The sequence below is a fragment of the Anser anser genome (assembly GCF_964211835.1).
Source record: "Anser anser genome assembly, contig: HAP1_SCAFFOLD_100, whole genome shotgun sequence".
In the NCBI taxonomy this organism is placed as follows: domain Eukaryota; kingdom Metazoa; phylum Chordata; class Aves; order Anseriformes; family Anatidae; genus Anser; species Anser anser.
The window spans coordinates 172,238-198,826 of NW_028153617.1; the positions used below are offsets into that span (position 1 = coordinate 172,238).

The 26,589-nt window shown below is 36.5% G+C and overlaps 1 long non-coding RNA gene and 1 pseudogene across 2 annotated transcripts in view; one reads left to right on the forward strand and one right to left on the reverse strand.

The window, feature by feature from the left end:
* Positions 1 to 26,589, forward strand: part of LOC310891811 — a 294,710-nt gene that overhangs the window by 36,978 nt on the left and 231,143 nt on the right. The gene's annotated exons all lie outside the window — the stretch shown is intronic.
* Positions 1 to 26,589, reverse strand: part of LOC310891814 (adhesion G-protein coupled receptor V1-like) — a 75,696-nt pseudogene that overhangs the window by 24,022 nt on the left and 25,085 nt on the right. The window contains exons 15-30 of the transcript in view: positions 26,014 to 26,280; positions 23,401 to 23,527; positions 21,088 to 21,305; positions 19,120 to 19,864; positions 17,392 to 17,765; positions 15,383 to 15,559; positions 12,225 to 12,405; positions 11,402 to 11,604; positions 10,619 to 10,748; positions 8,921 to 9,001; positions 7,459 to 7,598; positions 4,462 to 5,071; positions 3,300 to 3,515; positions 2,107 to 2,322; positions 664 to 908; positions 288 to 469 (exon numbers count right to left, since the gene is read on the reverse strand). The product of the transcript in view is annotated as an adhesion G-protein coupled receptor V1-like (transcript). The remainder of the gene's footprint in view (positions 1 to 287; positions 470 to 663; positions 909 to 2,106; positions 2,323 to 3,299; positions 3,516 to 4,461; positions 5,072 to 7,458; positions 7,599 to 8,920; positions 9,002 to 10,618; positions 10,749 to 11,401; positions 11,605 to 12,224; positions 12,406 to 15,382; positions 15,560 to 17,391; positions 17,766 to 19,119; positions 19,865 to 21,087; positions 21,306 to 23,400; positions 23,528 to 26,013; positions 26,281 to 26,589) is intronic.

Sequence of the window (26,589 nt, forward strand, 5' to 3'; positions counted from 1 at the left end):
TACCATGCAGGTTTAAATGATTTGATGATTAAACGGACAAAATGAATAGTACACTGTGTACGCTGAGTTTACATTGTGCATTTCAATGTATACTACGTTTAAGTAATTTATGTAATACACAGACATCTACTTCAAAAACAATGTGTTTGAAATGAAAATACATTGAGATGGCAGATCAAAGAATTGATGCACATATTTTTATGAGAGGAGCATGAAATTTGACATTATAGTGGAAACAAAAGTGAAGAATAAATAGTAATTACAAATAAAGCAAACATTATACAAACCTTCGCCTGACTGTTATGTTTGCCAGCAAATTTCTTTCTAGTGGCTCCTGAACTCGATATAAGGATTGATGAAAGAAAACTGTGCCATAAGGATTATCATTGGCAGGTATTATAATACTTGCCACGCCATCTAACCCAATAGCACCACCATTGGAGGCCTGAGTTAATTCTACACGGACAATCTCAAAGAGAAGAAAAGAAAAAGAAGTAATGCAGCTAGACAATTTGTGGTTTTTCTAACAATAATTACAAGCAAAGTATAACATGAAATTATAGCACCTTCCTGCCGGAACATTTCTTGTTTTCCATCATACATATTTCTAGAACAAGTCAAAATTAATACCATCTTCAAGGAAGATGTAAGTGCTTGACTTACTTCTTCTATTTCTGGAACATCATCAGCCAGGATTTCCAATAGTAGCATCTGAAAGGCTTCCCCAGGGGCAAAAGTAATATTGCCTGAGGCAACCTGCAAGTCCTCATCAGCAGGGTGTCCACCAATGGTAGCAACCCACTCAACAGTAACGTTACCAAGTGTCCCAGCATTGCGGATTACTGGCAGATTTATGGGTACTGATCCAGATTCAGGCTCCTCCACAGTAAATTCGGTCATCTGGAACACTGAAGTGCAGCACAAAGAGGTGTATTTCATTAACAGTAATATTTAAAATAAAAACACCATCCTAGTTACTGAATTATATATTTTATTTCACTTGATTGCATTCATTTGCACAATTAAAAAAATGTTAATCAGGTTTAAACTTCAAATTGAACTTTCAGTATCATTTTATCTGCAAATAAAATTGGCATGAAAATTCAGCCCCCACCCAAGAGTTTATTCCAACGTATCCATTGTTCAAGGCTAGCCATGATCTAAGTTTTTAGAAGACGGTCAGAAGGTAATTTTTCCCAGTGAGGAAATTTTTTATCATTTTTTATGTCACGTATGGAAAAAATGTGTCAACATATTCCATCTAAATTGTTTCAAATATAAGTCTTTCTTGTATAAAATCTTTAGTTGTTAAGAATGAAGTTAATGAATTATCCATGTGGAATTATTTACTTTTGTCAATTTCCTTTACATTTTGCTGATAAAATGGAATAACTGAAATAAAGTAGGGTACTAAAGGGAGAAAGAGTAAGTCAAATAAAATGGCTGGAAAACATACACCAGAAATACTGAAATAGAAAAAATAAATAGAAAAGATAAATTTCTAAAATGTCATTAAATTTTTGAAATTACCATTTTTTTCTCAAAACCTGTGTAATGAAACTATTTTTGGAAAGTGTCCACAATCCATTTTACTGATAATGATAGAAAGAAGAAAAACTACAATAACTAACAACCAGAACATACAAGAATGCAATTTAAGTCATATTTGTACTTTCCAATTTCCCCAGATATTTAAACCTGCTTTGCCTGATTATTTTGTAAAACAATGACACTGCACTATCTAAACAGGTTTTGGCATGTAAACTTAAGCTTCAAGCTATTGCAGAAATGCAACATTTAGAATAGATAAAAAAATACAAATTAAATTAAAATCCATCCCCATTAGGAGACTCCAAAATCCACCTTCGTCTCACAAAATCTTGATATATAAGTTGACTGAATGCTTCAATTTCGCTATATAAGGGCACCATTTGCCCTTACTTACACGTTTTAATTTAGTTTATCTTATTTTGTCCTTTACTGTGTTCATCCAGACTTCCCTTTTTGTATTCTGAAAATTTTTATTCCATTGCCCAGTAATAACTCACCCACAAATCAGCAGATTGCTACTGGACAAGAGAAAATATGCAAATAAGACTCATTTACCAAAGGATCCAAACGGGTCATCAGAAGCCTCAATGGTTATGACTGCCCTCGTCAAAGATCCAAGCAAGGCTCCTCCTGTCGTTTGATTCAGCAGCTGAACATAAAAGGACTCCTCAACTTCAGGATTGATATCATTAATTATATAAATTGGCACAGCTTTACTTGTTTCTCCTTCTAGTAAGACAACATCTGATGAGGCTACACTGTAGTCCTCACCTAGATTTGTACATGAAAAAATAACAAAACAATCAAAACACAGAAGAATATTAAGGCATTCTGGTTCATTATGAAACATCACTAATGTTTATCAGCACTAATATTTATCTGTTCTTTTTGCATTCCCTTGTGTTCATATGTTGGTGTGTTTTTTTGTGTTTTTTTTTTCTTTATCTTCATACCCAGAAAATACAATTGTTTATTTCCTAGTGCCTTTTAGATATCTGGATGGATGAAAATAAATCTCATCTTGGCCAAAACAGAGTTTACACTGTCAGTCCAAGAAGCAATTACAAAAGGTCCATTATTATCTTCCATTGAGAAGATCACACAACTGTGACATTTCTATATTTGATTTCTGATAGTTGTCTGGCTTTCCAAGAGATAAAATGAAACAGAAGTACCTTTTTCAAAGGAGATTTTACTAAAGGACATAAGGTCACTCCTTCCCTCGTGGAGCTTTTCAGGGATCACCTGAGAGCTTTACCTTTCATTTGCAAAGTAAAAGTCTTCTTGAATTGTGCTTAACATTTGTCTGTTTCACAGAGGAGTCACCAGCTCTCAATTTCCCTCCAAGAAACTCAAATAAGCCATGTATGGTAGGTTGAAATATGTACAAAGGACTAAGTACTAGCTATATATACTACTACAGGATTTTTTATTTTATTTTATTTTTTTGAGAAAGTGAGTGGCCACCAGGGAAACAAACAGCCAATTCCTTTCCTTAGTTTTCTTGCTAGATTCTTCAGTGATGATATCTCTGAGTTTTTTTAAATTTGATGTAAGGTCTCTTCTATAGGACCTGAATTCCTGTCTCCTAAGTACACTCAGTAAGTATCTCACACTTTGGTATTTTTTCTACTTGTTTTACTAGACTGCATTCAATACACACTTGCTTGCTTTGGTTACTCGAAGCATACAGTATGCTCTTTCTGGTTTAACACAGAATGTGTATTTCTGCTATTTTGATTTCTTACCAGCTGTTGCAGTTATTGGCATAGCTTTGAATTTCACAGAAACATCTGCAAAAATTCCCCCAGTTCTGGTCACGTTAATGATTGGTCCAACATAATTTTCAGCAACTCGCACAGCTGAAGCTGAAAGCTGAAGTGTTCCAAAAGCATCATCATTGGCATTGATAATTACATGAGCTATAGTCTCACCCACTGATCCAAGACGAGGAGAATTTACAACTGAAATATAAAAAAAACCTCTTAGAGCAAGCCTGAAATGCCTCCTATATATGGCTATACTGTTCATATACATACACCTGAGTTTAGTGGATGGCCACTACTAGCTTTCAATAAAATTTTCATTTTAGATTTGGACAAAATATAACTACAAACTGCACAAGCATATTTTTGATGTTTGAATTATATTATGTCAGAAAATCCACATTCTTACTAACTTATTATTCTACCCTGCTGTGGAGCATACAAAACACCAGTTCTTTGAAGAGGTGAGGTACTAGCAAAATTACTTATTTATTTGTCCATAGGACAATAGAATTTTACACTAGCAATGATGAACTATAAGTAACCTTTCAGTTTCCCAGTAGAATTTTTTGTAGTGTTTCCCTTAAAAATCAAGATTAATGTGGGAGAGTCATGGGGGAGAGGGAAGGGAAATTAGGCATGCCAAGAAGCTCTTAAGCATAAATAAGGCTGTAATGACCTGAATTTATCTGATCGGGCAAACATCCTCTACGCTAAAAAGCCAGCATGAAGCTGCAATTCTACACCACTTAATGTTTAAAAGGCTTTTTTCGCTTTCAGTAAGTGCAACTAGCTTATTTCCTATCATTGTGCTTTACAGAAACAACAGGTGAGCAGGTATTAGCACACAAAACCAATACAGTAATACAGTTGGCCTAAAACACCTGGGATAAAGCAGATGCAGAAGGGAGAAAGAAATGTCCACCCCTGACAAAATTTTGTGGTAAAGGAAATATATGCTGACACACAGAATCTTCATACTTAATGTGAGATACTCTGACATATAACTTACAGGATTCTTAACTATACAGAGTTAGGCAGAGGTAAAATTTTACTGTAATTTCAATTGCTGCATTTTATCCTATTAAATATAAATATTAGCCTACATATTTAAGCTTTGGGTTTACATATGAAAGACACTTACTTGGCCGATCCTGTACTTTGTCGATCAAAACAGTATTGTTTAGCTCCACAAAAACAGATTCTGACCTCTCAGGATCATAATCATCCAAAATAGGCAAAGATATTGTGGCTTCGCTTTCATTGGCTGCGAAGATCACATAACCAGTAATGGGTATATAATCTTCTCCTTGTATTGCTCTAACAACATCAGGTGGAAGAAAGGGTGACTTTTCATCATCACCTAAAGTTCTGTATGTAACCACTACTGTACCAAGAAGACCACCAAGCCTTACTATTGTCAGGGAGATATTTTTTGTTTCTTCCTCAACTTTTATTGGTCTGTTTCTCTCAGAAAAGATGAACAGTCCATATGGATCATCATTAGCTAAAACTGTTAATGTTGCATTAGTGTGATTTCCAAGACGACCACTGGACACATTGATGATCAAAACTGAAAACACCTGATCCAGTTCAGGCACGTTGTCAGGAGAAACTTGTATGGTAATATTTGCTCTCACTTGGCCAACATCAAATGTTACATTCCCATATGCAGAGACCAGGTCTTCTGTAAGATCACAGACTATGACCCAATACAGAGTCACCTCAGACAGGGCCCCATGAGTTCTCACAACCTAAGTGGAAAACACAAAGATTTATGTATTTCTTTGTACTATAAGAAAGAAGAACATAAAAGTGTAAAATGGCATACAGCAAAGTCACAGAATCACAGAATATCCTGAGTTACAAAAGATCCACAGGGATTATCAGGTCCAACACCTGACTCCACACAGGACCACCCAAAATCAAATCGCATGTCTGACAGAGTAGTCCAAATGCTTCTTGAACTCTGGCAGCTCAGTGCTGTGACCATGTCCCTGGGGAGCCTGTCCCAGTGCCCGACCACCTCTGGGTGCAGAACCTTTCCCTAACCCCCAGCCTGACCCTCCCCTGTCCCAGCCCCATGCCGTTCCCTCGGGTCCTGTCGCTGTCCCCAGAGAGCAGAGCTCAGCGCCTGCCCCTCCGCTCCCCTCGTGAGGGAGCTGCAGGCCGCCATGAGGCCTGCCCTCGGCCTGCTCTGCTCTGGGCTGAACAAACCCAGGGACCTCAGCCGCTCCTCATACTTCTTGCCCTCTAGACCCTTCACCACCATAGTAGCCCTCCTTTGGATGCTCTCTAATAGTTTATGTCCTTCATATATTGTAGCACACACAGTGCTAGAGGTGAGGCTTCGCCAGCACAGAGCAGAGCAGGACAATCCCTTCCCTTGACCATCCAGCATTGCTGTGCCTTATGCTCCAGAACACAGTTGACCATTTTGGCTGCTAAGGCACACTGCTGGTTCATATTTCTCTTGCTGTCAAGCAAAACCCCCAGATCCCTTTCCATGGGGCTGCTCTTCAGCCTCTTGTCCCCAGGCCTGTCCGTACAGCCAGCATTGCCCCTTGCCAGGTGCAGAATCCAGCACTTCCTCGTTTAACTTAATTCCAGTCAACTGTGACCTCTCCAGACTCCAAGACTATTGAAAAATTATTGAGAGAGGTCTTGCAATGACATCAGCCAGCTCTTTCTGTACTTTGGGATTAATCCCACTGGACCCCATAGACTTATATGCATCCAGCTGGAGCAGCAAATCCTGCACAAGTTCAAAGTTGGCTGGGAGTTTATCATCATCACAGTCCTGAAATTCAGAGCTTTGGGTGTCCCCGAGCCCATCATTGGTGTTAAAGACAGAGGCAAAGAAGGCATTAACCTCTGCTTTATTGGCGTACTTATTTGTGAGGTTACCAACCTCAACAAGTAATGGATCAATGTTTTCTCTGCTCCTCCTTTTGCTGTTAGCATACTTTAAAAAAAGCACTTTTTGTTGTCCCCACAGTACTGGCCAGCTTCAACTCTGAGTGAACATCACCTCTGTAGTCCTTGTTCAACTGACCTTGCTTCCAATGCCCACAGATTTTCCTTTTTCGCCTAAATTCTAGAATAAGATCCCTGCTCAGCCAAGCTGGCCTTCTGCCCAGCTTGCTCAACTTCTGACTCTTTGGAATTGCCTGTTCCTGTGCTCTTAAGAGGTGTTACTTAACTAACCAGCACTGATGGACTCCAATACCTTCAAAAGCAGGTTCCAAGGGGACCTCACAAACTAGTTCACTGAGTAGTCTGAAGTCTGCTGTCTCCATAGCTAGGGCTGAACTTTTGCTGGCAGTTTTCCTCCTATTACCAAAGATTTTAAACTCAGCCATCTCATGGTCACTATGGCCAGGACAGCCTCCAATCACCACTTCACCCACAAGACCCTCACTGTTTACAAGCAACAAATCTGGAGGGCACCTTTCTTAGTCAGCTTCCAGAGTAACTGTACCAACAAGTTATTGTTAACGTGCCTCAGGAATTTCCAGTACCTGTTTGTATTGGCTGTATGGTATTCCCAGCTAACATCTGGGAAGTTGAAGTCACCCACAGGGACAAGGGCAGATGACCTAGAGATATCCCTTAGTTCATTATAGAATAATTTGGCAATGTTGTCCTCCTGGCTGGGTGGTCTATAGCAGACTCCCACAACAACTTCATCTTATTGTTATAACTTATTTCCATGTCCCTTAATCCTTACCCGGAGGATCTTAAGCATGTCATTGCCAACTGCAAGCTGCACACAATCCAGCCCCTCCATTATATACAGTGCAAAGTCATTGACATGATGAGTTAAAAATAAACTAATTTTAAAAACAGTGTAATCTTTATCATCTTAGCTTTGCTGTATTTGTTGTGTCATCAGCACTTACTTTAAAATATTCATACCTCAAATGTAAACAAGTAGAAGTAAATTTAAACTTATATAAAACATTTTAGTTTTAAGCTGAAAGATACACTTTAGAAAGTGAAGTATAAAATGTCAAGACAAATGTACATGATAAAGTTAAGTTAAAATGCTGTAGACCTATTATAAAAATATTGCAGAATGCTCTGTAAAATAGACATAAAAGAGGATTGCATAGCAATATGAGACCCAAAACTTTCTAACCTGCAACATAATATTGCTATCTCCATCTTCAGGCTCAGTTCCATTTACCGAGAGTGACTCAGTACTGAACTCAAAGACGCCATGAGCATCATCAGAAGCCTCAATAGTCACAACGATGTGGGATGCAATTCCCAAGCTGGCTGTAAGTGCAAGTGCCAAAATGAGTTATTTTTTTATACCATCTTTTCTTAAAAGCTAAGGAAGTTTGTTACAAAAAGCACACAGAAAAGCATAACTGGAATATTTCTGCTGTTTTGCATTTTGTGGTGTGTTTTTTTTTTGTTTTAAATGTGGAATAATTATCCACATGGATAAGGAACTCACTTTCAATAATGCAGTCCTGGCAGCCCTTCTATGGAACAACACTCCAAAGCAACATATAAAATGCAAATATTTTAAGAGAGGATCAAAAATAAAATTACTTGTCTAATTAAGGAAAATGAACTAGAATTTAGGGTAGGGGAGAGTTACGTGGTAAAACACAGTGTAAGCAGTGCAGACAGGACAAAAGCAGGTACTATTTTAACTGAAGCTGGAACAAAGAAAAAGCTAGTCCAGGAAATTCTACTACTGTAATGATCATCTTGTGTGAGATAACTTGCTGCTTAGAAAGAGAAAGAGCCTGGCATTTTAAAAAAAATCTGGAAACACAGAAGAGGAAACAACACTTCCCAGGAAGTTCCAAAAAGTGGTTAAACCACAGACTTACTCTCAGGTTCAAACTGAACTCCTTTGTATTTTCAAATAAAACAGAAAATCAGGCTGTCACTGTGGAATAAATTATTTGATTTCGATAATGGGTGCTAACACAATATTTTCAGGTCTCTAGGGTTTAATTCAAAATCCGCCATCATTAGCGTTTCCCTCATAGTAGGTGCTTTTGTTTTCATCTTATTTCTGCATATTGTATGTTTTTAATTTTCTCAAGATTAAATTATCTTTGTTTTCTGTATGTTGTGACAAAAATAGACTTCAAAAATGAAAAATAATCAAAGCATTCTTTTAGAAAAAAAGAGCTAACACCACTTTTTATTAAGAGTATTTTTGAGATGCAGAGATCAAAGCATAAAGCAAGTGGCAAAAGAAAGTATCAAAACACACAGTCAGGTAATTTTTAAATTACCTTAAATTTAAAAAGTTTCTCTCCTCTTTGCTCTCCAGAAAATTTTACAAAATTTACAAACAAAGCTAATTTTTCTAACTACTTCTGGAATAACTACATTGTGTTCTATAAAAATACAGCTTTGAAGATAGAGAAGCTGTTATTTTCTGTATTACGGTTAGTATTGACTGTTGTTGAAATTAAGCCTTTTTTAAAATGGGAAAGAATGTTTTGACAGGACTCTATGATATATCTCAAACCACAAGCAAAATAACACTATGATAAACTGTGTCAGTAGTGTAGTTCATGAGGGATATTACAGTTAGCATAAAGAAATAAAGATTAATCCAAAATGCTTACCATGCTGATGGACAGTTGGAAGGAAGAAATCCATGTTCCCATCACCACTACCACTGCCATCATTTCTAAAGAGCTCAGCAACTTTAAGATGACAGACATACAGATATATACACATATATACATTTATAAATCAGAGCGCAAGCAAAGAGAAATTTAAACTATTCTGGACAACAGGAAAAAAAGAGGGAAGCACTCTAGGAAGGTATCAACTTTGCTTCTGAAAGTGTACAGGAGTTCTAATAAAGACTGAAATATTTACATATGCCACCTCTTACTTAATTTATGACATTGGAAATAGCAATGGGAAGTCAGAATGAAAGAAAACACATACACATAGTTTATCTTTCCTCTCTTTCCCTCTTTGTGTCCCCATTTTGTATTTCCCCTTTCTCACTCCTAACTGAGGCTTGTCATGGAGGAATCTAAATTGAAAAAAAAAAAAAAAAAAAAGGTAGGGGAGACGATAAAGTCCCTCAAGCTCCTTATTCTAATATTTTCTCACAAAGTGAAAATGTTGGGAAAATCTGCAGAAAACTTAACTAATGGGGACTTCATAAGCTTTGTGTTTGTGTTGGAAAGGCCAAAAAGAAGGCTCATTTTAAAAAGGCTATATAGTTACTGGATTACTAAAGTTAGTTGTAAATTTTCTGTCACAACAATTTGAAAGAGAAAAGTTTGACTCCTTTTAACAAAACAACTATTCAACCAAAAAGACAAAATACGTGAAAAGTCTCAAGACTTTACCAAAAGAATCACTGAGACCATGTTGCACCATAGACACATACAATCATAGCAGAGAGCTGGATTAATTCAAGGAAATCTGATACATCCTCCCAGAAGGGACCACACTTGCAATTTCCGAATTGTTTAAAAAAATAACATCAGTTTAAAAAAAAAAAATCAATTTATGGCTGTCAGTGTTTCTAATTACTTTTCCCTCCAACAAGCTTTACAATCTCCGTTAAAATTTTTCTCAAATGGAAAAAAAAATCTGTAAGGTATTCAGGGGTTTATGTGGCAGCACCACTATGCTTTGCCGTCCCTTCAGACTAGCCCTTCAAACCAATAATTCTTTCAAGTGTTTGTCTTGTTCTTACAGACAGTTATCTACGAGCTACCTCTGCAGCTACAGCTCAGCAAACTCCCTATGGCCCTCAACATCCACAGCCTATTACTGCTATAATCCATTTGACCTATGTATTGCAGTTCTTCTGATTTCACTCATGTGGAAGAAAAAACAAAACAAAACAAAAAAAACCCAAAACAAACAAACAAAAACACAACACTTTGACTGTTTAGCCTTAAATATTTTATAAATATTCCATATTTTTGAAATGCAACATATTGCTAATATATTTTTGCATTATTTTAGTTCTCATTACCAACCATGAAGTTATACAAAGTGAAAAGCAGCAATTGCCTTTAGATGACCTAACAGATGGCAGTGATACACTTTCCCTAATACATGGTAATAATATACTTGCTATGGGATCTGGTTGTTTCCACCAAGGATTAAGAAAAGAACTGAGGAACAGTTCTTCCCTACGAAAAAAGACAGCTGTATGGGGGTGGGGATGTAGAGGTGCTTTTTGTTTGTTTTCAGAAATAACATAGAAAATAATGCCAAGAAAGACAAGATTTTTATGAACGAGTAGAGGTCATGAAAATACAACTAAGGGACTGATATATGTGCCTTACCTCCTCCCTCTGGGTTCAACAGCTCCACTTTAAACGTTTTTTCTAATTCAGGAATAGTATTATCAGTGATGTTAACAGTAATGTACTTGTATCTTTCTCCTGGCTGAAATTCCAGTGTACCCACAACAGCCTGCAATATAAGAGCTCTTCATATTTTTGTTCAAGTCTAATGTTTTCATCCATATAAAAAAAAGAAACAGAACCTTCATTTTGTCTTTTTCAAAACATCTACTTTTCCTCACTTAAGCTTTAAAAAAAAATCTGAAAAATCTGTTTTACAAAAGAAAAAAAAAAAGAAGAAGACATCTAAGTTGACATACTGGTGAGCATCTGCATTCATGTACATTTTTCTTATTTTTCTGCACAAATGATCAGTTGGACAAGCAAGTGCAGATACATGCAGGTTATTTTGCTAGGCATATACAAATCCCAGTATGTACAAGCATAATGTTAACCTGTACATGCACTTGAATAATATGGTCTGTAACAACAGCAAAACTCACAAATTGCTACACTGAAAACTCTGTTAAGAAAAAAAAAAAAAGTTCAAAACCAGAGGCTTTTCCTAGACAATGCAACTTACTGCAGAGAAAAGAATGGAGAAGTCACATGATGTATATTTTTAAGTGAATATTACATATCCATTTGCCACATCACCTTGTAAAGTAGTCTTTCTGTGAAAGAATCATAGCTGGGCTAGAGCAGTCAAACTGAAAGCTATCTCCACGATAAATAACTCTAATTAATTCCAAAACAATTATACCACCTTGGCAGTTGCCATACCTGATAATCTTTGGGACTGAAAGCTGTGACTGGCACTGTTCTGTATTCCACCAGAACTGTTCCAAGAAGGCCTTGTGCACGAACTACCAGTAATCTGACGTGTCCAGCTTCTTCTTTAATAGTAATATGGGGCACAGAAGAGGCTGGAAGAATCATTTTATCACCTGGCTGAGGAGGTGGCCCCACAGAGAACTGGAGCAGACCTGGAAGACAAGAATTACTACTTACATGGCTTTTCATAACAAATTTTAAAGATGATAAACAATTTAAATAAAGTGATTGATAACATATCTTGTGATGGTTCTGAAATTAAAAACCACATATACCAGTATACCCTTAAGCCTCAATCACACTATTTCCAGAGATGTGCTGTGTGCCTTACCCTCTCTCACTGATATTCTTGTCAGTCTTGATAAAAGGCACAGCACAATAATAAAACCTTCTCTTCCCAAAAGAGCCTCACAGGCCACGGTTTTGCGTATTTACTGGTACAAGACATATGGAGAAATGACTCTCATTGTCAGGAATTCTCATTTGATGAAAAACCTGGACAGGATCAACTACATGCAGAGCCTTTATTTGCCCTCACAAGAGAATCATTGCTTGTTTGGGCAGGGAAGATTTGAGGCCTTTTTGTAAAATTATAAAAGAAAACTAATTCAGTATTCATTCATGTATATAAACAATGAATTAATTCAAGTCAGATAAAGTGGAATATATGAGATTGCTTCCTCAACTATTACAACCAAGCAAAGTTTTCATCTGACTGGAAAGAACTACACAATAATCTGAAACAAAGCTGTATAATTCCCATCATTGTTACCGTATGGGTGGTCACTGGCTTTGATGCTGATATCAGTAGTTTCCTTTTCTGGATCTATACTTGCTCCACTGGTAGGAGTTGAACCTAGTTTCCCATCTCCAGACACTGCAGAGACTAATGTCACACGGAAATATTCATTTAACTCCGGAATGTCATCATCAATAACATGCAAATTTAACACCTAGAGAAGGACCAAATCATGGAGAAATCAAACCATGCAACATTCTTTGATTAGTCAGTCAGCTGTATCTGCTGTATAGTTCTGAAAGCAAAGGACACTATTTTTGCTCTCCACATAAATTCAACTAATTTCTAAGATAACATTTTATGTCTAGAATATGCTTTCCAAAAACAATGCTTCCAAGCTACTGGAAATGGAAGGCATATTTTCTGAATTGTTTCAAACTACATAAATAAGTGATAATAAATACTTGTTTGGTTGGTTTTGTATATCTTCACAAAAGCAGAGTTTAATTTCCATGTACTGAACATGAAATATCTGATAAATTTTAAAATCTTTTTGAAATTATGCTTATGAAGAGACATTACAGTGATTAATCCAATTTAGAGAGCAAATAAATTGAGCTTATTATACCACCTGACACTTTGACCTGCAGATCATACGATTTACTAACATAACCTTGCTCTAAACACGCTAACACATTCACTTCAGAAAATTCCATCTTTCTTTATGTTTCGATATGGTCGGACAAACATATAGAAAACATTTAAGTAGCTGATCATATTTAGAGGCATGGTAATGAGTAGATTACAAATGTCAGTTGAAAGTCCCTTAGGATATCCCACCTGAAGAGCAGCTTGCTACCAGCCCGTTTCTTAGAGCCATGCACATTAGCTCCTCTGTATGTATGCAGTAAATTGGACCAGTAAGCTGTGTAGCAAGAGCCTACATCAGCCATTTTCTGCCACTAGATAGAGTAATGTGGGCCTCGTCTATGTTGCCATGCTAGAAAAGCTTTGGAAATTTCTGCTATATATGATTGTATGAAATGCAGTAATATCATTTCACAGAGAAATAAAGCTGAATGAACAAACTATTATAACATGAATGAACTATTTTCAGATACCACACGCTTTTGCCAGTCATCACATTATCCAGATTCACAGTTCTAGTGAAGTCACTGGGATCCCTGCAAATGACTTCAGCGAATTTGAGTCCACATTGACTTCTGCAGCCTGATATAAGTGAAACTGAGGATGGTATTTTCTACTCACAATTCATCCTTATTATACAAACAATAATAGAAAGTGTATGTTGTTTCTACAGTACTGTGGTCCCGCACCACTTCTTCAAATAAATTTAACAATTCTGTGCTGTACATCAGGATTGAATTCATTGAAACAGATTATTTTTATTTCTATTTCTAGCACACGCTGTTTATTACCCCAGAATTTTAATCATAGGACAGCCCACGTTGGATGGGACATCAAAAGATGAAGTTCAATGTTTCATGGAAAAAAAAAAAATAGATGAAATAATCCAGCACCATGTTCAACTGCATCTTAAGCACCCCTGGTGATGGGAATTCTACCATAGAACCATACATTGGTTTGGGCTGGAAGGGACCTTAAAGCCCACCCAGCGCCACCCCCTGCCATGGGCAGGGACACCTCCCCCCAGCCCAGGCTGCCCTCAGCCCCATCCAGCCTGGCCTTGGGCTCTGCCAGGGATGGGGCAGCCGCAGCTCCTCTGGGCAGCCTGGGCCTGGGCCTCACCGCCCTCTGAGGGAAGAATTTCCTCCTTCGCCCCCTCCCTCGCCCTGCTGCCCACGCTGCTGTTGGTGCAGCCCAGGGTACGGGTGGCTTTCTGGGCTGCAAGCACACATTGCCGGCTCATGTCGAGCTTCTCATCAACCACCACGCCCAGGTCCTTCCCCCCCCAAGGGGTGCTCTCAGTGCTTTCTCTGCCCAGCCTGTGTTTGTGCTTGGGATTGCCCTGGCCCAGATGCTGAGGTCGGGACAACCCGACCCTGTCCCTAAGGAAGTCGTTCCAGTAGTTGTAAAAAATTTCAAGACAAAACCTCTCCCACTCTATCTTTGTACTCTTTGCCCTCTGTCTTCTCCTGTGGTTTCTTGAGAAGAGAGAGCCTCTGTCAACTCTGGAGCTGCCCTTTAGGTACTGTAATAATGGGATCAAAGTCCCCTTCTAAAGGGTGAAAAGATCTAACCCCTTGAGTCTTTCCTTAGAGGACAGGTTCTCCAGCTCTTTGATCATCTTTCTGGCCCTCTTTTGGACCTCCAGTCTGCCCACATAATTTTTTAATTGTGGGCCTCTGTAGCTTTGAATTCCTACTCTTCAGTGTATCCTGGTATCCTGGTATTTCTTTTTTCTTTTTCTTTTTTTTTTAAACTAATTCAGATAAGGAATTTCGTAAGACTTTTAGAAAGCTTTCTCAGAAGCAGCTAAAGCTTCCCTTATGTATCATTTCTCTTTCTCTCCCCCAACTCAGAGATGCAATTCTGATTACCAATTTCAGGTGTCTCTAAGGCCAGAATATTGAATAATTTCCTTATGTTCCAGTTGCTCGCACACTTTATGCAGAGGAATAGATTAAAGCAGACAGTAATCATTTCAGGGAGACTCAAAAACAGCTATTGTTACAAGAACACCTTTAATCTCCTGTTTCTGATTTTGAATTTAAAAGGAGACAGAACCTGGATAGCCTTGAGTGCAAGAACAGCAATGAATCTTACTATTGCCTATTTAATTGTTGTGGACATAAATTTGAGTTACAACACTCAGATCAAACCTGATCATTTTCCAATTTCGAAAGTACATGGACTATCTACACTTTTTAAAGTATATGTACACATACACATAAATACAGTTAATATTTTTTATGTATATGTGCATATATCTAATATGTACATGCACACATGGTGACTTTTGAACTGACATATACACAGAGCTACAAATAACACTTTCTTGTTGTCAGGGATGGAAAAAAAGAAAGAAAGAAAATATATATATAACAAAAAAATAACAACATAAAATAACAAAATAAAAAATAATAAGAAGAAAAGCCATGTGAAGTAAACACTCTCTAGTATGCAAACCAGCCAAGCACCCTCAGAAGGTATTTTCCAGGAGGTTTGTAAAGGACAGGATGAATTGTTAATAGGAAGGTAGGGTTTACCTCTGATCTCTGCCAAGGAACGAATGTGATAGTGCCACTGCTATTAGAAAAATCGGTAACAGAGTAATTAATGCCAGTGGAATCAACCTGTGAGATAATGTACTTTATATACACATAGTCTAGGGCTCCCCTTGTACGCTCCACAACACAGGATATAGTGGAACCTTCATCAGCAGTCTGGAAGAAAGCAAAAATTTGGAACGTTTATTACTGTCAAAGTAAATCAAGGCAATTTCATTAAATAACACGAAAATATTTAATGCCAGACAAATGTTCAAGTAAAAAATTGCTGTCATGTTACTTTCAGCTCTTTTGGAGTGTTAGGAAGCTGAAACTGACCTTGATGCCAATCAGAACAATCCTAGTGGAATCTGCAAAAGTCTGATGCCTCCCTGAGGACTATTAAGGTAACAAATAACAATACACTGCAGTTCGTCCTGGACACAACCCCTTTCCTAAAACTATGCGTCAGAGACAGAATCAATATGCTTGAAATGTACCTGTCGAAAGCAAATGAAACTACTGCTTTATAATAACGTCAATATTGTAATTTTCCTTAGCAATAATTTAAAGAAAGATTTGGATCAGCACTTTCTCTAACCAGACACACTATGGATAGAAATAAACTATACCATCATCATTCAGAAAAACAGATTTTTCTCTTCTACTGTCCTCCTTACAATTCTGTATCTTCACAGATAACATGACTTCTGCAGCGACAACGTCACATCTCTGGAATGAAGCTTTAATTGGTACTGACCTTCTATTTTAGAAAATAACGTTCATAAAATTAACATAGAAAATAATTTTATCTGAAAGTTATTGGAAAGGTTAAAGCTATCTTATGCATTAGATAAATTTCAGGGCTGCTTTGTAAGAAAGCATAGATACTGTGTGTGACTTCAGCTGCCTAGTAGACAGATATGCACAGTTAAACTACTGGTAAAAAAATGCTGTGTTCCTGCATCACCACTAAGAGCTCTAATACTTCCCTGGTGAAATGGACATATGATAGGTGCAAAACAATTACCGTGCCATATAATTATTTTTTTTCTTCATGGTTGGCTGATGATCTGTGGCATCACAGCGTATCAGAGGTACTTGAACCTGAAGGAATCTATTATCATAGCATATGGTAGGCACACAATAAGCAAACTGAACCAAACTGAAAACTAGTATCACTCAGGCAAGACAGTTATTTTAAAAACATCATAAGCACTTTGATTAAAAAAGAATGTAATTAAAGCTCATAAGAGTTCCCAAATGAAAACTATATTAAATTTTTTTTTCCACAAAATAATCCAATACCAGTAGAGATAGCTATCATGTTATTCCCCCTTATAATTGATTAAAGAAGTAAAGAATGATTTATGTTTATTTCAAGCCTCCTCAAAAAGTAGCAAGTTTACACTCTGCATATAGAATGGATACCACTGAAAAAAGATTTCATCTGTTAAAACTAAAACAACAAAAAAAACCACTACTAAATCAACCAACTGACATCAAACATATGCAAATTATAACTTAGTTTATGACAGCAAATGAAGGTGGAAAAATCCATAACACTTTGTCATTGCATGATCTCTAGTAAAATTATCTCAAACACATCATGTGACACAGAAAACTAAAATAAAAATCTTTGCAATAATCCATTCTCAAAAAAAAACCAGAGAATTAAATCTTACATTTTAACTGGTAACTCAAATGTAACAGAAGTGAAGGTAAAATATTTTTCTAGAAAAAAAAAATTAAGCCTTAGTCTTCAGTTTATATAGTAAACTAAATTTTCTTAACCATTTTTTTCTTTAGTTTTTTAAAATTATATAGTAAATCCCAGTGGAACTGAGGTTGTATTAACAGAACATATGCATCTCCAAATCCTAGGAAAACTTTGCTTAACCACAAAAGCAAACACTGCAAAATCTAGGGTTTGTTCAGGTCACTTGGTCCTGCCATTTAGCTTTCTGTGCCTGAAATATCACCTACAATTTCCATTATGACCACCTTACCTCAGGGATACATGCTCCAGTGAAGCCAAATAAACCATTAGCATTATCACTTTTCTGTATTCTTAATCTTGCTGTGGTGTTTTCTTGTGAAATTCGAGCTCCACCACGCACAGAAATGAGCTTTAGTATGAATAATTCTTCTCCTTCTTCCTCTTTGTCATCCTTTGCAGACACGATGAATGATTTATTGGCCTCTCCTTGCCAATACTCCAAATACCCAGAGACAGGGTGGACATCACTTTTTGCAGGAGTTGCATGAAGTTCATAGATCTCTGCTCGTGTCAACTTACGCTCATAAAGCCTTACATCCTGCATTAACCCTGTGTACCTACTGCTGCCGTTGATTCCTGCTCCAATTCTTACTATTCCTGGACCTGAGAAGGAAATTATAATTTTTTCTCATGTTATTGTATTTGTATGAAACAGTCAGCAACTGACTACCTGTTTTTCTTAAAAACCAATGGTAAACTGTTCATTGTCCCTGGATGAGGAATCATATTGATCTTGAGATCCAAAATCAGGAGGTTCCTTGAGCCTCATCTCAATGTTACAGGTAAGTCCTCACAGGCCAAACAATTCCATCCTATGCTGTCCAAGTTTTTCATCCTATTAGTTCTAGCAGCACATTATCATCATCCCTCATTTTTATAAGTCTTAGAGACTTGAGGCTCCCTCTTTCCTCCACAGATTTTCAGAGCAGAACTGCAACCCCTTTTAGCCCTTGTTTTGCTGAACAAATCCTACTTTGTTTCCCTCTGCTAGGGCAGCTGATCCATTCTGATGATACTCATGATTACTGCATTAACCCTTCTGGACATCCATTTCATCCACCACACTGTAATTCCATGCAAATTCCAAACTCTTTTTACAACAGCATTTATATTTCTCTGTCTCCAAACTATAGGATCACAGCTGCCTCATATTCATTCCTACTCTATCCTATTCTGTGCCATGCTATGCTCTTGTGCTAAAACACACACATCAGCTGTTTTCAGTTGCCTTTCAGAAAACGAAAGAAAACAAACAAACAAAAAAAGCTGTGCTCTTCAGTGTATTGTCATACATATGACACTGAGTGGCAGTTGTAGAGATGAGCAACCACAGGAACTGATAAAAGTCCCAGGGCACAAAGTGGAGGATGCTGAGAAAAACTGGGCTGCTATGCACACCACTGTGTATTACCCAACATTCAACGGAGAGAGATGACATACTTGCCTTACTATTGCATTATCCCCAGACACACGCCATCCCCACTAATAAAGAAAATTTACAGCACAGACATATCCTTCTAGCAATAAAAGCATAATTGCATTTCACATATATTTGTTCTAGAAACCGAGGGAGGGAAAAAAAAAAAACCTCTCAGCCTCTCAGCTTAGCTACAGTACTGCAAGTGTGATGGAAATTACTAATTGCAGAAGTACTATTCTTTTTACAAATGGAAAATTTGATTTCTTAAACTTCAACCTGGAATTTTAAAAGCAGAAATAAAATAGTACACCATACAATTAATAGTCCTCTACTCTCACTCAACATCGCAGCAGTTTGAATTTTTTAGAACATTCACACAATTTCCATAGGCTTTCTGAAAATCCTCAAAGAATTCTTATCCATTCCTTTCAATTAACTTAACAGATATAATCATTTCAGTGTATTTCTTCCACCTTTGAAGTGGCTAGACTATGCATTTCAGAGCTTTATATATGGAGAAAAATAGCAAAGGCTCACCATCAAGAATTGCTTCTCCTTTTAGACTCTTCATTCCTCCCAGAACTAGAATTCCATCAACGTAAAATTCAATTATACTTTCATCCAGAGTAATCAGAACGTGAAGCCAAGTATTCTCATCCAGGTATTTCATGACTGATGTTTTAGCCATGTATGTCATATTGGACCCTAATGCTGTATAATGAAGCACTACAGAAACATGAGAATCATTTGTCTGAATTTTCACACCATAATATAAAGTCCCATTATCGTTATCCTTTTCAACTATATAGCCATCTGTACTGACATTAGGAATTAACCAAGCTGAAAATGTAAAATTGGTTACTGCATTATTTCCATTGTTATGGGTATTCAGGACCGATAATGCCAAATGCATCCTCTTTTCCACTGAAATACAGAGCGTCTGTTCCACTGTGATGGCGCCTCATGTGGGGCTGTGATTGTACTGAGCTTGGGAATGATCCAAGCAACAAGAAATCTACCATTGATGGCAGTCCAGCTTGGAAGGTACTAGACAGTATTTCCCAACCTAGTCGGACAACACCAAAGGTGCCTTGCTGTCTCCAGATGGTGAAGTCCGTAATATAGGAAAGGTCATCTTCAGAAAGAGTATCTTCCACTATCTCTCTGTCCTGGCTCTCTGGATCTATAACAAACACTCCAAAAGGGTCATCATTGAAAGGGATCATGACAGTTACAGTAGGACTGGTTTCAGATAACTGACCACCAGGACCAGGAGACCCACCTGCGTAATAGAAGTTAGAGTAAAAGTTAATGATTAAACAACACACTCAGAAAAAAGTTTCAAAGTACTTTTTTTTTTTTTTAATAAAACAAGTTTCTAAAAAAACCTCAAACCCTCCTTTAAGATCCTCTGGACTTATAGCAAATGATCTAACTTGAAAATTACATAGGTTAATTGTATTATTCTTAAAACACTGTGCTGATGTAATTTCAGTAGAAAACAAACCCACATGCTATTTTTCAGCTGTAAAACACACAGATGTCTTTCAGGTGAAACATGACAAGGTCCATCTTTTCTTAATTAGCCAATAAGGTAGGTTACCTTTGATTCGTTTGATAAGCATGGGGGCCAAATTCAATTCTTGTATTGCTCAAAGACTTACAGGAATAGAGAATGGCAAAATCTTGCCTGTTGCCTCTGATACAGAAGTACATACACCTTGCAGAAACAGTAACCAGTTGTGTGTTAAAACTGCTGCCCAGTCCTGGTGTTAGTCATCTATCTTTGCACAGTAAGAATTCATGATATGAAGATCATGTTGTGAATGGAGAATCTCCGTGTTCAAAGTGTACAGTGATCTACCTGTTATAAGCAGGAAATCTTTTGTACATCCGTATGGACTTCACTTACAGGAAAGGCCAACACACATTTTCACTTGTATCAGAGCACAGAAGACCATGAATAGTACTAAAGTGGAATTAATCCAGATTAGGAAATGTGTCCAGTAGCAATTTAAAGTTGTAATTTAAGTCATGTGAAGTGGTAACTACAAGTATTTTACCTCCTCTAGGGAAACAAACAAACAAAAAAGCAACCTCTATTATGGTAGACACACATAACCTTTAATACCTTTGTTATTTCTTTGTTAGTATCTTTGTTTTATATTTTGTGCATGGAGATCTATGTATCTGAAATTCAGAACTCTTGGTTTTTGAAATGAAACTTCTGAACTTTAAGAAGCTTAATTTCAAAAACCAAGAGGCATCCCTTTTAAAGTTCAGATCACCAAAATGTGTTTAACAGTAATTCGGGAACTGAGTAACTCTCTATATATGGAAATCAAGATTAAATGAAAAATAAGACCTAAAACCTTACCAGAAAAGCATAGGATATCAAGACATGATTCAAAGCAATGCTCTTTCTAGTGTTGGTTTCTTTTTGATTGATTAAACATAACTCTTTTCTACCAGATATGAAGGAAATGGTGATATGGAAGACAATACCTGAAGCATTCACCAACTTTAGAATGTAAAATTCATTGAATTCAGGAATTCTATCTGAAATGGCACGTAGTGTTATTGACTTCGACCTTTCACCATCCATGAAGCACACAGTCCCATAAGTTTCATAGAATTCTTCTCCTGGCTTCAGTGCAGAGTTATTATCAAACAACTGCCAGGTCAAAGAAACATTGCCGAAGTGTCCTCTGTGTCTCAAAATCCTGTTCAGTGATACAGAAAGAATGAGAGTCCTGGCAGGCATGCATCAGCGTTGAGTAGAAAAGGAAAATGTGGAGACTCCTTTTACTGTAATCTTCCTTACAGTAAGAAGTAATATACTATGTAATATAAAGTAAAATACTAATATACTACAACTGTTCCATGAAGCCTTCCTTTTAAAGGCAACCACGTTTGCAGTACAATTCTACTCCCGGAATACGTACTTTAGAAAACAGAAGTAGCATACGCAGGTCCATGCAGAATACTACTGTGAAGCTACACATCACTGTGTCTTGTAATTCCAATTTATAATAATAAATATGAATGCATAATAGTTCAGAAAGTTAACATTAAAAATTAATATACTTGGACACTCTTAGACAGGAAAGAGAATCATCTACATTTAACCACAAACGTTTCTCCTTTCAGTCATCAAGTCTACTTAAACTTTTTCTTACACTTGTATTAAATTAGAATTACATTCTACGGCTTTCAGAAATCTACTGTTATTTGTGATTAAGAACGTAGTAAATGAAAAGATTTTTTTTTTTTTGGTAACTATCTGCTAACACAATTACACTAATTTCAAAAAGGCACTACAAATAAAAAGTGACCCATACAGTGCCTTTATTAAGAGTGCGCTTACATACAGGAAGTTTGCTTCTGTCGGTTTGCACGGTGACATAAAATGCCTTATAAATAGATTATATCAGGTTGAAGAATTAGTTCAGCTAAACTAGTCCAGCCACAGCAACACATTTATGTTGTTTCTGCTTCCAAAGGTTTTTCTTCTGTGGCGTTAACCAGGGTGCTCTATCCCAGCTGTGTAGCGCTGCTGCACTAACTCCAATTACCTCATTAAAACCTCTGTGTTTTCGGTGGTTTGGTTACATGCTACTTTGACCACTTTTTTATATGCTACACAACTGTCAAAGTAGTGACAGTATGGAAGAGACAGATCCCTAGTAAATATATTTTATCAATGATGACTGAGCAGGTTCCTCAGATGTTGGAGATCTTGGTATCCTATAATTCCATAAAGCACCTGTATATAAGCATGTTTACATCAAAACAATATTCTTAACACCACCAAATCCACAAAAATTATCCTGCAGATTAGACTATAAAGGACAAAAAAACAACAAAGCCCAAAACAGTGAACAGCACAACAACAAACACACAATGAACTTAATATCCTCTTTTCTTGAGACTATTCATATTTCAGATGTATTGACACAAGCATAAAGAACCAATTCACAGCCATAAGCATCTGCTTCAAGGCTTTAAAACAAACAGACAAAAAAAAAAGGATGATTTTTTAAATGCAAGAAGAACCTCTTCCCTAACTATTTGCACTATCACATTTATTGTGACCTAACTTCTCTTTACAGCCTGTCTCAAGATTTCTTAACGAAAAATCATTTTTTCATCCAATTAAAACCCCATAGTAAATTTATGAAATGAATGTAACAAGGCGAGATGCCAAGTGCATTCAATTTTTAACCCTGCTAATTCTTCAATATATCATGGTGGCACAAAGGAAAATACTTTCAAAGGTCAGACTAATGAAGAGTGTCACATCCGGACTTTAAGTATAGATTTCAATCTGTAATTAACAGATAAAAGAAAAAAAAAATACAAAAACAGAAAGAAAGAATACAGTAGTTTGCAGTTGAAAATTTCAAAGATGGGTACAAAAAGCCACCTAGTGCCACACAGTTTTATTTAGCTATTTGTTGAGTGGTTTTTTTTCTTTTTCTGTCAGCCTAGGTTATATTGTGCTCAATCATTCAGATTTTTCTGTATCTACAGGTTCCTGAGATTATAACAGAACATCAATGCTGAAGTCTTATTTAGTTACATTTCAACATGAGCTTCTGTGCACTTTTTAATATTTACTGTGTACTCCATAGTATTACAGGTGATGTCTTCAACACATTACAAATCATTTAATCCAAAATTTTGTAAAACTGTTTTTCTATAGTGCACTTCTATCAATGCACACTTGTGCATTTGATTTAATCAAAGTGCTATTTATAAAGTACCACATACACCAGTTCCAAAAGAGTGCAAAGATATTCTTTAAACGTTACTTACCAAAAAATGTTACTTTTGCCTTCTTCAACTGGCTTCTCTAAAGGTTCCAAAGAGAAAATTCCATTAGGATCATCATTTGCTTCAATAATAACTGTTGCCATTCCAGCCTTAAAGATAACTGTATCTCCTAAAAAAGAGGACAATTATTATTATTAAAATTGGAATCAGAAATGTAGGTAACTCTAAATCCAATTATGTTTTCTACTCACTACAATTGCTTTTATACAAAGAAAAGGACAATTATAAAAGTCAGTGAAAAACAGAATTTGAGGTATTCAGCAGCAGGCAAATCAGAGTAAAAGTATTTAAGTAGTGTACCATCCAGAGAGCAAGACGTAAGATTTTCAGGAAAAATGACATGAACTGAGAAGATGTGATTCTTACTACACAGTATCCTTGCATGTAGTTGTTATGTGAGGTAACATTTTCTGTTTGATCATCTGGACAAGTCAAAAGAATAAGATATTCAGAGGTACAGAATAAAAGAGTAAGGTATTCAGAGAGCCCCGACCTTCTTTAGACCTAGAAGAAAAGTATTGCATTTAAACTAAATACAAGCTATGAGCAATGTCTAAGAGTTTATTCACTCCCATATCAAAGAATATCTAAAAGGAAGAAACATAAGATTCTTATTATGTAGATGGGAAGCTAGCAGGATTTCAGTGTGCATATTAGTACAGGTAAATATTAAGGGATGTTAATTCTAACTCCATTGCATTGTCCATAGATGAACATAATGTGTCCACACCCACCCCATTTTTTGTCTTCTTTGAAAGTGTCCGACTAAATTTTGTTCCACGTTAAACAATGTGCTTATTCCTCTCACTTCATATACCTCTATTTGTATTTTCTCTCAGGAACAACAGTCCCCAAAAAAATTTCAGAACAGTCAAGGCCACTGTATGTAACCAATCATAGAAAGAAAACCAACTTTTGCTTTCAGGAATATGTATAGAAATATTCTTTATTCTTAGTGATTCTAGAATGGCTGTAAAACTATATGATGCTCATTTTAGAGGAAAAAGGAGGCTATGGATACCCATTCCCCATGTGCTAGGAGAAAAGCCATGATATGTTCCCAATGGGGTAGTATTGGGAGCTACCAGTAGATCCTGAAGAAAGTTATTAAAGTAGAAAGAGACAACAAAAGAGAAAACTTATGAAGGAAGAAGAATGGTTTTGTCTAATCCTTTCCCTAGTCTGATATTTTATAAGAGACCTGGGTACTACAGTGAATACCAGCCGACCTTGGGAAATAGCTTAGCTGCCTTATACTCAAATTACTGCTTTCCCTGTCAACCTCTGGCTGCCTGCTACCAATGTTCAGGGAAGGATTCAACTCAAGATCAATGCTGCCTTGTGAGAAACTCACAGGCCAGCCGCAGGGTGTCCACTGTAGCATGACCTCAATCACTTCAGTCTTATCGACTGCTAAAGACTAAGACCATCAGAGACTGTAATGAGAACTAAGATGCTTAGCGTGCTTACAGATGAAGAAATCTAATTTTAGGTTTCCTAATCTTGAATTGAATACCTGGTAGGTATTTTACTTTGAGAACGTGTCACACAATCTGAAGGTATAGTCTGATGGTTAATTGCCATCATCTTTCTTTGCTTTATTAAATTACAGCCCCTCAGGTTTCAATGGCTGATTCAATACAGCTTTGCTTTGCATTGCAAAGATTTGCAGCAGATTCAGAGCCTGTTATTACCTCTCAACTAGAGAACAGTAAAAAATGAAGGGCAGTAAATTAAAATTTGATAACACAATTGCAAATGACTCTCCCACAACACCATGAGTTTTGTTGGAGCTAGGTGTGGGGAGGGTCTTTATTAAATACTTAGGGCTCTGGAAAAATTATGAATTTCTTATACTTCACTTTTATTTTCTCATGTATATTACATAACAGTGATAATTTATTCTAAAAGATATGTATTTCAAAAACGTGAGGAATGGGCTGAATAATTTTGGTCATTCCTTTTTAAGTGTAAACTTTGAAAAATAAATAAATAAACAAAAATACGTTATTTCTAAGGTAATAAATCCTTTCTTTAGAGGTGGTCCCCTGGGTAAATTGTGACATATATTTTTCTGCAAATTAAGCCTTTTAAAACTATAGTCTCAGAGTGAAAAAAATGTATGCATACTTTTCGCTACTAATAAAATAGAGCAATTACATACCCTTCCTCCAAAATATGGCAGTTCTGTTTGTTTTTACAAAAATCATGTAGTTTTGTAATACACTCTGGAGCATGAAAAAAATAACTAAAAGAATACCTCTTTTCCTAAGACTGTTGGGTACTAAATTTTGTTTTTTTTTTTTTTGCTTTGTGTTTTTGTATTGAAGTCCATCTAATTTGGAGCATTTATATTTGAAAAGGGACTTTCACTCCAGTTGTTTTTGCAGGCAAAGTATCAACTCTATCATTTGATTTTTGTTTCCAATAAAATAATTAAGGATGAAAATTCAAACACAGTATGCATTTATTGTATAAAAATCTTGAAGCAAACATTATTCGTATAATTCTTGGCATTTAAATATTGCTTTATGATAAGACCAAGATACTAAGAAATTGCCAGCAAAAAAAAAAAAAAAAAAAAGGAAGACTTACCTGTAGAATTGAAAAGGATAATATAAAATGTTTCATCAGTTTCAGGGGTATCATCATCGTTGATATACACAGATAAATTCTGCTCCCTTTCTCCAACATCAAACAAAATGACACTGTTCTTTCCACTGGGAACAAAGTCTCCCTCTTCAGCTGTTGCATCTCCATTAACAGTAATATACTGGACAACAACAGCGACATCAGCAGATCCATTCCTTAGGACTGTAAAGTTTGCAACACTTCCTTCTTGAACACTCACTGTCACAGGTTCTGAAAATACAAAAGCAACAAATCTGTCTGAGTTCAAGCCTGAGTTGCTTGCATTTGCTCTGTTTTCTTAATTCTCTCTAGTAGGATCTTCCTCTTCAATGAAACAATAAGATGTATGTGATAAAGGTAGGAAATAATTCAGGTACGAGAGAATATTTTGTACCTTGCCTCCTAACTGATCTCAACATCAACAAAGAGAAAAATGACACACACAAAAAAATGGGAAGGTTCTGAAGGAAACAAATATAAATTAAATACAAAAAAAAAAAAAGTTTGGGGAGCTTTTCCACTTGCTCTTTTGGGATTACG